Consider the following 13,584-nt stretch of genomic DNA (forward strand, 5'->3'; position numbering starts at 1 on the left):
TAAATGCAAGATGAATGAATTCTTGTTGACAATAATAAACTGGACGTGTTCAGACCATTAGTCGTATATTTTAGGATTGCACATGCGTTCATTCATAACTTTGTTTGCGAGTTGGTCGTCTAGTTAATTTTGTGGGCTGTATTAATTAGAGATTGGATGATAAAGATTAGTAGTTTAAAACTTATTATCCTTACTTCCTTATTAATATTATAAATGTGAAAGTGAGTTTGTTTGACAATTTAAATGTATTTAAGAAAAAAGCAAAAGAATATTTGACAGCCAAATGTTACTATTTTTTTACTACGTTACATGATTATTACAATGATAAATATTAGACATGAAAATTAGTTATTTTATTGACATTTTTTTACATTTTATTATTATTATTGACATTGATTTTATTGTTATAAGTTAATATCACTTTAATTTTATATTGTACATGCCGATATGGTAGAATGTGGAATAATGGACATGTAATTATTATTTTCATCTAATGTATGTACCCATATTCGTGAAATAAATTATTTGATTTGATTTATTTGTTACCTGATAGCGCCTTAATGACTTAACCCATTACTATAATATTTGGTATAGATATATGTATTAGGTATATAGTATCGAAAAGGTTATAGGTTATAGGCTACTTTTATCCCGGTCAGACGAAATCACGGGTAAAAGCTAGTAATATATAGAAATTCCGTGTTTCACTTGTTCGGTGACGATTTAATGAAAATTTGTAATGTATATTCTTTGCACACACACACTTAATACTTATTATAATTATTTTGTACTGCACTCAAGACTGTTCTGAGTCCTTTTAATAATAAAGGGCTCCAATCGAGTCCAAAACTAATCAGATAACTAAAAAAATTAAATATTGTTAATAATGCGGACTATCAGTCCCATTGCTAGTAATAGGTCAATTAGCCCATCCTGATGAATACACCTGGAATTCAGTATGATGGTTTCCAGGGGGGACCACGTGGAGGTCGCCCTGATTGGGTATATGAGACTGATAGTCCACATTATTAACAATTCCTTTCCCTCCTTATATTTTCTATCAGGTTGCCAAAATAACTTTTTGGTAGGACAGAAGCCATAATTTAGTTACTTCGATAAAGCGAATCTATCGGGGGGAAAGGGATTGTTAGTAAGGTCGACCTCCACGCGGTTCCCCCTGAAAACCATCGTGGTTAATTCTAGTGGAATTCGTCACGATGGGCCTGACGACGTCACGACGAACTGACCTGCTTTCATCCTCATCTATCATCACTCAATGGTGCCCCGCCAGCGTATATCGATAACGCAGGCGGGGTGGGGTTACCATTCCATTATCACCCATTAAAAAAAAAGCAAATTTGTTTAATTTTCATTTTAAGCTAGGATATTGCCCCTCATGGCGCAAGCAGAATAACTATTCTATGACAAGAACAACTTAGGTGTGTGTTCACTTTAGATGTAATAATTGCATGGCAACACTCTCGATAATTCATAAGTACATTTTATTCCCGTATGTGGCAATGAATAATTTTCATTAGAGGTAGAAAGAAAAAAAAGGTTGTTGGCGTCTGCTCTTAAAAAGAAATAGAACAGTTTTCTCGTTATCGCTCTTAAAATATTTAATAAGTAAAAAATTTTATTTCACAATCTTGAGAATTTAATTTTAAAATTTAATATTTTTGCATTATCAAATAAACTACGCAAAAAGTAATTTCTTGTGTCGCTAAAAGGACATTTCAAGATTGAAACGTCTATCGGAGGATTGAAGATCGAAACCCTTATAACATTTACGTGGTAATCTCAGGTAACTTTAGCATGCTTTAGGGAACTGAGTGATCTGAGTATATTCATATAAATAACATTTTGTTTACAAAAACAACTGCCAGACTTGCGCCAGACATAAAAGAAGCTCAACTCTGCCAACTCTCAATTAAGTACCTAGTAGGAAGGTATCTAATTATTTTTTATGTATTTAACACAATTTCGCAGTAATACTGATTATTATTTGAATTTTTCGATTTATAATATATCATTATACTCTTTAGAGCTTTTGTTTCTACATTAATATGTATACATAATTATAAAATGTATTGCCATCTTTTATAAAATACTACCAAAGCGTGCAATCAGGTTAGCGTTTACATCAGAGCGGCTTTAGATTAAGATACCCGAATGATCTTAAAACTAGTCGAGCCTTCTCGACCAAATTACACTTAGGTTAAACCGGTAGTAAAATATTATTTAAAATTAAACATTAAAATATTAAAATTATTATTAAATTAATTAATTAGTATTAAATTACTATTTAACATTAAAATACTATTTATTAATTTTTAATAAAATATGAAATATAATAAGTAATTATGTTAAATTTTAGTGTAAATTAAACATGCAAATATTAAAAAATATATTACTAATATATCTCTTATAAAAATTGTACATTTATCTAAATTGTTTAGTATTAAAAATAATGGAAAGTAATTTATTTCTTATTATGACTAGAAGTACCAGAAGTCAAGTTTACATAAAATTATAAACAGAATTAAAAGTATAATTATACATTTATCATCATTAGAAATTAATATTTAACACAATACGCTTGATTGATATACTCTTCTTTTTTTAACCGTTATCTAAATTATGAACGGTCGTATCGTTGTGATGCAAAAGCAACTCTGATGTTGAGTATAGAGTATATAGAGTATAGAATTATTCGAGGAAAATTCAAAATGAGTCGCTTTACAAAATTATACATGGTAATAGTAGACATTTTCTTAATGTAGAAACAAATATGTCCAGAAGGATATATTATAGTTACAAAGGTATTTGACGTGACCGCGTTATGAGAAAGAATGAGTATTGCTTATGTTTTAAAAAGAAAAGTGGATAGATTCTAAGGAGGAGTAAGACCCAAAAATAACACACGGATTGTGTGATAAAAGATAAATTTGAATGTTTTCAAGTGAAATTATCAAGATTAGAATGCAAAGCAAAAACATGTTGATCTCAAATAATGAGAAACGACGATAATAATAAAAATAACTAAGTACGTATATAATAGTACGTATATATAGTAATTCTATCAACGTAATTTTATAAACTATTAGTCGATGAAATAAAGGTGGAGCATTCTTATATTTATTATTGGATTTTAAGTCAAAATTACAGTTTTAATGACTCAATAAATAACAAATGATCACATTTGAATTGACATGTGAACTAACACTAAATCTATTAGAAATAAGTAGTTATAATTGTTTAAATTTTATTTAGTATTGGATGTACTAAATACTAAATTAAATTATGGATAATATCTAGAATTAACAGACTAGAGCCAAAGATTGCGTCATTTCAGTTTCCGTTGCATCTTTGCCAAAACATTATGGGAAGATATGCCTAATTAAACAATTTGTTTCAATATAAATCAATTACCTGTACTTATGGATTTTTATGTGATGATATCGTGGATACCTGGTGTTATTATGTTCCAGCTATTGTAATATAATAAAATGTGAATTTAAGCTTACAATTAGGTATATAGTATTTAAACTTGCAAGAGGTATAAACTACATATTTACAAAGCCATTCTATATCCATACTGAAACCGTTAACTTTCACTTTATACTAAGTTGCCTGCTAAAATTATGATATTCTCTATATATCGTCATATATCTATTTTATTCACAGCGATTCATTTGCTTATATATATATATAAGCATATGAATCGCTGTGGCGTAGGCGGCCAACGCTGGCTCTCGTTCGACATGTAGAAAGATGAAACATTTTCCTGATGAGTATACAACCTACATCGTGCGTAAAACCTTTATCACGACGCCAAACGTACACCTACTAAAAAATAATCAGGCGTTCAATGACTTCGAAATGTCTGCGGAAAAATTTACTGTTCTGTGGGAGGCGCAGACGTGCCTGTTGACGTAGGTATTTTAAAGTGTGACACAAATACACATATTCATTAATAAATTGTGTCATACAGGGAGGGGCACAGTTGGGTCTACAATTTACTCACGCGAAGAAAGTTAAATTCCCTTCACGTGAGCATAAAAAGTTAAGTCGAAGGAGATACTACTATCACATGTGATGACATGATGATAAAGTGAGATGGAGTTATTTAAATATAGTCAGTCACTAAACATAAAGAGGAGGAAAGGAACACCTATTACAACACCTAATACACCTATTAACACATAATAAACATCACGCCTGTTTCCTATTAGAAAATGTATATTGCCTAACCTAATAGAGACAAGGCTATTGAGAGGAACGTGAGATTAATGGTCCATCTTCATTATAGCATTCTGTCAAATTGTTCATATTGAACTTATTAGTATTAGGTTAGTTCGATTTGTTTGATTTTTAGAACGAAATATAATTCCTAATAAAACAATGTTGATCACGAGTGCATGCATGCGAGAAAATAAGAGTTAGCCGCAAACATTAAGATTTGTTAACTCATTAACCATCATGCATTTTCACGAGAAGGAAGACTTTTTACAAAATTCGCCTATATTTATATCCCATTAGTTACTACCGTAAAGTTGTTGTTCTTGCATAGTTATGTTTCGCTCTAAAAGGTATTTTAGGAATAGAAAGTCATGAGGGCTATCATGAACATTATAGTATATTTATTCTTTGGACCGTCAGCTGGTTTGCCACTAAGTATCATAAAAAAAATTAGGAGTGCAAGGCAACCCGCTCCTACCGTTAATACCGTTCTTTAACACACCTTTGTCTGTATCTTCCTTGTCGTCTATCTAAAACGAAGAAAGAGGAAAATGGAGAAGTAGCATCATCATCTTTAAGATTTTGATAGAAAGAGGAGCGAATAATTAATTTTTGCATCCCGACATAAAATACACCTAAAACGGTCCTGGAGAACTACTACTGGAGAACACTAGAAAAATAGTTCATTGACAGTTCATTTCATCATGTTGTCAGGCAATCAAGCTTCCATTGACGTTTTTTATGAGATTCTCAGTATACAAATGCTTGCTTTTATAAAAAGTATATAAATATTTTACACGGAGTTTATACTGCATCTGTAGGTATTTTATGGATAGGTTTCAAAAGATTATTTTGGCACGGTTGTTTTATCCGCAGTGCAATGAAGATTTTACACATTCCCATGGTCTATAGAATTAGGCGAAATAAAAACAATATAACAGTATAATATAAGCGGCACTGAACTATTATTATTATTATTCCGTTAAGTTGAATAAAAATGCAAAATCTGAATTGATAATTCCGCTCGTACACTCGAAACCTACGCTTTCCTTCGAAACATCGGATATTTGGAGATCAACCTTGTGCTATTTCGATCCTTGATCAAGCGCCCATGTAAAAATACACTTCAAATTTCTAATGTACGAATAAAACAGTTGAAATGGTTAACGTACACCTGTACTGTATTTAAGTCTAGTCTGGTTGGAGGAGCGCCAGTTTGATAACAGCTAAAGTGTGTGGAATTTATCGAAATGACATTGTATCGAGCTTATATTGATACACCAGAGACTTTGCACAAAATCCCTGGTGTATGACTTATATTAATACTCGTATACATTACATATCTCAAAACGTATGCTCTAGCACACGACAAGGACAGAGGTATACCTCTGACCCGTTTGTGTTTTTGTTACTTAGCAATTGTGCTTGCACGGTTGTTTCGGTTTGAAGGATGAGATATAAGGGTGAATTAAAGGCTACGAAGGACTTTAAATTTAGTTTTTGGGAATGACAAAACGTAAAGGGCACTATGGGCATTATAGTGAATATTGCGAGGTCCACGGAACTGTTCATGTCTTTAGGTGGACGATCAGTTTGTTTGCCATTTCATGTTGTATAAAAAAATAAAAGCTAATTTTCTTACCGTCGGCCATTTGGCGCCAGAAATGAGGAGTCGCCATGAAAACACATTTATTGCAGCAATATAGTTAGGAGATAAATTAATAAATGTTTCAGTGTGACGCAGTCGTTACTAAACTTGTGCCTAGTATTTAGCGCATATGTTATTTTATAATAACATTTCTAGGTTTTATTTATGAACAATTTGTAGATATTAACTCTGATAAACACTTGACTTACTGACAAGAATGCATATTAGTGTCCCGGGAGTAGCGAGTTCATAACCTATTATAAACATCTCAAAATTCAATAAGTACTTCTTTTAAGTTCAACAAAATGATAGATAGAATAAGGCATTGGAGAACACTAAAGATACCATTTGACCTAATAGCGGAAGATACCGACCAAAATAAGATGGTTGATGGTATATTAGCTATTAAATGAAAACAGCATTTGCGTCTAGGATTTCGACTGAAGGTCGATGTTAGGATTCCCAGGATGCTGATAAAGTTTCAACTAACTTGCTTTTTAACGATTTGCTAATGTGGTAATATGGGAGATATTATCACTTCTGTCGACATAGTACTAATGTTTTAAACGATGTCACCGCATACATAAAATTTGGCGCCATTTCGCGCTAATATGCCAAAACACTAATAATATTATTGAGCGTTTTCAGGGATTGTTGGAAATCCGTCGGCTGTCATATTTCAGCAAAGTAGCAGAACATTTCAACAAATACCATTTAGAAGTTACGACAGCTATCATTGTCGGCTCGAACAGTAATGCGATCAATTACTCCATCTGTCAAAATAGTATGTAACAGTTTAGTCTATTAGGTTTTGACGTTCAGCATTCTAAAGATTCTCGGGATGCAGAAAGCCACGGCACGTGCCTATGCCTATTTTTAACAAGTAACTCCGCAAAAAAGTAATTTTGATCGTGAACATACCGATAAACAACGAGCGCAGGCGTAAGGGGGTCTCGTTCTCATCTCAGAATCGTTTTATGCCCATTTCAAGATGCAAACAAAACTTCGCAAAGGCATGTTTGAGTATATGTAGTATGCATTAGCCCTCCCCCCGGGGGGGGGGGGGATAGATTACTAGTAATGAGATTTTGTTGTTTTGATAATGAGATTTAACAGCCTCATTACTAACAATACACCTCTATCAGGTCGATCTCCACGCGGTTCCCTCTGGTAACCATAGTGGTTAATTCTTATTAAATTGATCACTATGAGCCAACTGACCTGCCTTCATTCTCATCTGTCATCAATACCATTCCATCTTCAACCATTAAAAAAAGCTCTCCCCCCCTCATACTCTGGAAAACACTCCAATGATAACGAGATGTTTCGTAGTACATGTTTCTTACTATGAGTTGCTTTGTAGATATGTATAAAGAATATGGGTTATATTGCCAATATTGCGTGTTTATGAAATTTTGCTTCGCAACAAACAGTTTTTGGCTCCTTAAAGAAAAACAGCAGCTTCAATCATCTCAAAATTAAAATGGTACCAATACGGGATAAAACCCTATATATTGGAAAAATAAATGTGTATCGGTTCAAAATTGGCAACATAATTGCAAAAAAATCTGACGAAATGAGAACGTTCGTCTTCTAAAAGTCAAACGTTATCAATAAAATAAAATAATTATTATATGAGTAAATAAAGAATGGTACCTAACAACTAAAATCCAGAAAAGACAGAGATATTTTACTGTTGTCTATGCGAAGAATGTAACACTATGTTAACGATCATCTATAGTTACCACATTCAATCAGGTGGGCGGACAGTTAATAAATAGATTATATTAAACTTTAAAAGTTTAATGTTATGAATAGAAATGAATGGGAAATTAATGACTGAAAATGATTAACTAAGAATATTCTGATGCCCATGGCACCCTTTGTGTAATACCACTCTTGAGTAAGGTTTACCTCTTACGTCCGAGATTGTACAGTCATTTCCAATACAAGATATAAAATTTCGTTCACAACCTTAAACTCTATGGTTCATCATATTTAAAATACACCAGTTTTTAAGTTAGACCTTCTAGAATACAGTTGTAAAAATCCTATCGAATTAGATGAAGTACTTTTTATGTGATGACAGAATAAACATACAGATGGACAAAATTTATAAAAAATATTGTTTTAGCATTTATTGCCGTCATATTAAACTTTATTAACACATTTGATGTAGACGATGTCTCGTTTAGTTACAATTTTATTATATTAGTAAGATTCCTACTGCCTTTTTTTTAGTAAAAAAAGGCCTTATAAACAGCGTTGCCAGATTCGGTATTTTTTTTTTTTTTTGTAGTTTTGGGTAAATTTTTATCTGTTCATAAAAATTTGGAGTTTTTTGAAAAATTTTTCGGAGAAAAGTAAAATTTTTTGGTATTTGACAGACAGTTTTGGTATTTGTAAACTGTAAAGTAGTGTATAAATACAGTAAAATATGAATAAGGTAGGTAAGCTATGGCTTAAGCTGAAGGAATAATTTTTTTCGTTGTCACTTTCTGGCACAGGATGTTGTGAAAAACAACACAACTTTGTGATGGGGTAAAGGACTTTAAAACCATACCCATTTAGAGAAAAAATACGTTTGGGTAATAATCAAAATTAGTATCTGGCAACCTTTTTTTTTCGTGGGGAAATGCCTCATGCAGACCCATAAGCCCCGGGGGAGGCTTATGGGTACTGCCGGACTCCTACCGGCTAAAACCACTACGGCATCCCTCGCTGCGCCATAGTGTTGGGGACCCGGGTTCCGGTATCTGGCAATCCTAGGGACAATTTATGTAATAATTGGAGTGTTCACTTCATAGTAAATATCTAACTAAAGATTTTGAAGAAGTTAAAATTACGATCTAATCATTAAACTAACTGCTATTAATTTCATTGATCTTCCATGATTATCATCATCTGAAATAAAATACGTTTTTACACGTTTGTTTAAAAATATACGAAAATGATTTAGAAAAGAAAAAATAAATTTGTAATTGTCTCGACATATTCCTACCATTTTCCATAAGATGTATGGATACATTAATTGGATTAAATAGGTCGTGAAAGTCGACGTAATTCTTTGTGAATGCATTGGGCTTCCGTTCCAGCTATTTTTTTTTTTTGAGATTATTATTTTAGTAGCTCGTTAAACTGTCTATGTTCAAAATCCGTTAGATTAAAATCTTTTTGTAAATGTTTTAATGAGATGGGATGAGACATTTTATTCCGACCCGATTACGTTGGCCAACTAACAAAATAAAGCATATTAGTTCGCCTGTCCAATCGCTTTTATTAGTTTACTGCAGTAGTTCATGGCTTCGAATTCCATATATGATATATTTTTAATATTTAAAAAATACTAAAATAAAATCTAGTTTTTTTTTTATTATTTTCATTACAATATGTGCGGGCCAATGACATGAAAAATTATTCTAAATTGGAAATCGATAGTATTAATAGTTACTGAGATATAGTGCTGTGACAGGCGGACGAACAGATGGACAAAGTCCTACAATAAGGGTTTCTTTATACCATTTTGGCATGGAACCCTAATAAATTAGATACTCCTTCGACTCAAAGTCTGAACACTTATTTACAATTTTTTTTATCTACTAAATATGGTAGCCAAGCATATGTTATATTCCGCCCGGCCGTCATATCAGCCCATAAATGATTGCTACACCCGAGATGTCTCCCGTCTGCTCATAATATTGACCCTGATTTTGAGTTATAGTTCCCAGTAATTTCAACGAACTAAACATAGTAATTACTGCATAACAAAGAATAAAATGACAATGAAAGCTGTAGACGAAAGAGGTTGTATTGGTAACCTCCAACAAGCTCTCGCATAGCCCTCTTATATACTTTTAATGACTTGACAGATTCAAGTAACCTGTATTGTCTATGCTTTGGTATCAATTTGCAGAGATGCTCAGTTTAATCTATAAAACTGTGATTTTAAGCATATTTAAGACTAGCAACTCTATTGATAAGTCGATCTCCAACCGGTCTGTGCAGCGGTTAATTCCTGCCGAATTCGTGTCGATGGGTCAAGTGACTTTACTTCATCTGCACCTGTCATCACTAACTGATAATACCAATGTATATCAAGAGCACAGGCGGAGTAGAGATTGTCTTCGTTAGCATGGCACACCTCTCCAACTTTTTACTTCGATGTAGTAGTATTAGCGTTCCAGCCAGAGATTATTATATTCCTTAGTCAAAACCTTGTTAAAATTTTTACTCACACTTTTCTAATTCTTTAAATTTAAGGACTTAACATATTATCGTAGATAATGTATAATAATTTTATCCATAAAAACAACTTCAGTAAACTATGTTACCTTTTTAAGCCGCCACGCAGTATATAAACAAACTGCTCGCCAGTAGAATTAATAAGTGAGACAGAGATATGACCACGCATCAAGGGTATCATAGGCGATACAGTATAATCTGTTATGTTCATGGTACTGTTCATGTCTATAGAGGACGGTTTCTACTTTCCATCAAGTGGCCCGTTAGCTTGTTCGCCATTTGAAGTTACATAAAAAACGAACAATTTTCAACAAACAAAACATGTAAATGAAGATTAATTTCGGAATGTACAACATGCACGATTCGCACCGTGCGTCCTTCGCGTTCTGCTACCAATAATGTTTATTTACACAAACCTAAATTTTGTTTACATTCCCCTGCAATGATATACACCGCACTTTAAATAGGAACCAGCATATTGCCAAGAGTTAGTTTCTCTACATATTATAGATATAATCTCTCCAGTTTTAATATTAAATTGATTCTATACACATTATACTAAGTTTCAATTATAAATTAGTCCAGTGTTTGATTATAGTGGTTTAATTAATTAATAATTAAATTAGTCAAATACTGAATTATAGGTTAAGTTTTAAAAATAAATAAGAAGCAGTTAATATACCTAAAGATGGCATAGTGTAGGTACTATGTTATTATTTAAAAAAAATAAAAAAACATTAATCAATAAAATAAAATATAAATCATAAACATCTTACAGTTATGCTTTGTTTTTTGGCACAAAATTAAATTATGTCACACAATGTTAAATAGGTTCATAATATAATTTTACTCGTAATTGACATTGATTGTAGAAATGACGTGTGAAGCCAACTACATAACTACCTCATTACTAAGGTGTTTTCATTTAGAAATTTGTATTCGAACTATATGCAATTTATTGAAATTTTCAACAATATTTTTTTAATAGTAATACTTATTTTACGTATCATACAATAACTAGCTGTATCTTTTGGCTTTACTCACGTTCCTGTTGTTATGTTTAACAGCCAATAAACTTCTTAAATAAATAAGCTATCAAATGCAAAAGAATTCATCAATTCCGTTTCAGAGTAGTTTCAGAGATTACTTCGTTCAAACAAACAAACCCTTCCTCTTTTATATATAAGTTTATATATCTATACAGATTCCGCTTTATATATTTATATAGATTTACATAATCCTACACGACTTTTTCATTACCTTTTTTACGTTTTATCGTTATATCAGCTTTTAACTGTTCACTGCTGAACATGAACCTAGGGGGATTTTGCCAGTAGTTGCCACGCTTGGCAGACAGATTGGCAACCGCAGTTAGGCTTTGGAAATGTTTTAAGAGGGATGCTGCTGTCTATTCCTCGCCCTCCCTCCGGGGAAAGGTAGGGGTGGCCTATTCTATGCCGGAATCATACGGAAATTTTCTACATTTACACTTTATTTATTATATTTATTAATTTCTAAAAACTATTAACGATCTAATGTTAACATAATAGTTATTAATAAACTTAAACAATATTCCTGTGCCAATGAACAACAATCTTAAAATATAAACGAAAACTCTTTTTATGCCAATAAACTACTCAGTAAATTAATATTACACTGTTTCACCGATATTATTCTAAATTTTTCGAATGAACATCTTTAAACGACAAAAATATAATAATATTTTTTAGCTTTAACTTAGATGCTTTTAATAGTTGATAATAGAATGGTTACCACGCCTGCGTTATTAGTATACACAAGCGAGGTACCAGTGAGAGGCGATAGCTGATGGTGAAGCAGGTCAGTTGGCCCACCGTAACAAATTCAACAATAAATCAATCACGATAGTTTCTGGGGGGAACCGCGAGAAGGTCGATCTGAGAGATATCTGAGAGATGAGAGTCAATGGGGTTGCTGATCATTACTAACAATCCCGTTTACCCCCTAGTTTTAAATATCATCACACTGACTAATTTACACTAATTAATCACAATAATTCTTTTTTATCTGAAAGATACACTCACAGATTGGTCCCATAGAAATTTTATCAAAATCGGTCGAGTAGTTTAGTTTTCAAATCAAAATAACCGGTTTTGCAACGATTGAAGTCGGTTCATTTATGGAACACAGATAAACTATAAATAAACTCTCCTTTTTCATGTTTTCGTTTGACTCGTATGTTTTTTATTTCAAAGAAAAAAAAGTAACCAAATAGGCGTAGCCATTCTGAAGTGATGCGCTTACATACATTCAGCAATTGATTTGTATTTATATACACTAAAATTTTGCTAGTATAAAAATTGCCTACTTTTTATACTCACCAAATCCATCACACACACACGTTTTTTGTTAATTGTTCTTTTTTCAAATGTTTTTAAAACAATTGCGCTTTAATTCATCGCATGCCTAAGAACATATTTCCTTATGTTAACGTGTTGTACCTATATTTAAAAAAGCTTCCTATAGTATTTCAAATTTGTTTAACTCTAAGCATAGGCGTCGACAACTAGGAAGTGCTCTTGCAACTGCAACTTGACGGAATATATATATATATATATATATATATATATATATATATATATATATATATATATATATATATATATTTATTAAATTAATTCATTTTTTTAATTCCTCAATTTGCCGAACCGATTGTGGTTTGCCGATTGTTATTTTTAAATAATGAAGCAAATGGGTGTAACATATTTCATATAAATAGACTTGTTTACAAGCACTTTTAAATCGACATTTTTTGCCATGATTCTACCGTTGATTCGAAAGCAGGTTGTTGTCTGTAGGGAACAGTGAGTATTTTCGTCTCATGAGATCAGAATCTTTATTCATAACGTGAATCAAAATCGGGACGAGATGTCTACACAACGCCTAACTTCGGTTTAGTTTACCTACACCACTGATTCTTAAAGTGAAAGATAACGTCTTCCTATGAGTGCTAAAGGCCTATACGAGTATAGCGACGGTTATGAAGTTTCAGTTATAATTATTGCTAAAGTTGCGCTTTATTATTTTTACTTTATATTTAATAGTACACTCTTATTGAAAATGTAAGTTTGAACTCAGAAGCAACATTTATAATATGTCACATACTTTATAAATTTTTAATTATTACAATTATGGTTTTTAAGGCATAGGGAAGTTAAAAATTTTAGAGGGCGCTAGAAGATAATTAATGTTCAAAGTGGCGATGGACAATATAAATTTGAGAATCTTTGATGTAGACATTTCATCCAACTAGTAGGTTGTAACTCATTCTAACATTGATTTCATGGTATAGACACCTCTTAATTTTTACACTCCTTATAAATACTCATAACAATTATTTGTATTAAAAATAGCGAAATATTTCTATAAGACGGAAATAATTTTATAACTGATATGTATATTTGTCTACCTAT

The sequence above is a fragment of the Galleria mellonella genome, unplaced genomic scaffold, assembly GCF_026898425.1.
Source record: "Galleria mellonella isolate WM207_F2 unplaced genomic scaffold, CSIRO_AGI_GalMel_v1 utg19, whole genome shotgun sequence".
Lineage (NCBI taxonomy): Eukaryota > Metazoa > Arthropoda > Insecta > Lepidoptera > Pyralidae > Galleria > Galleria mellonella.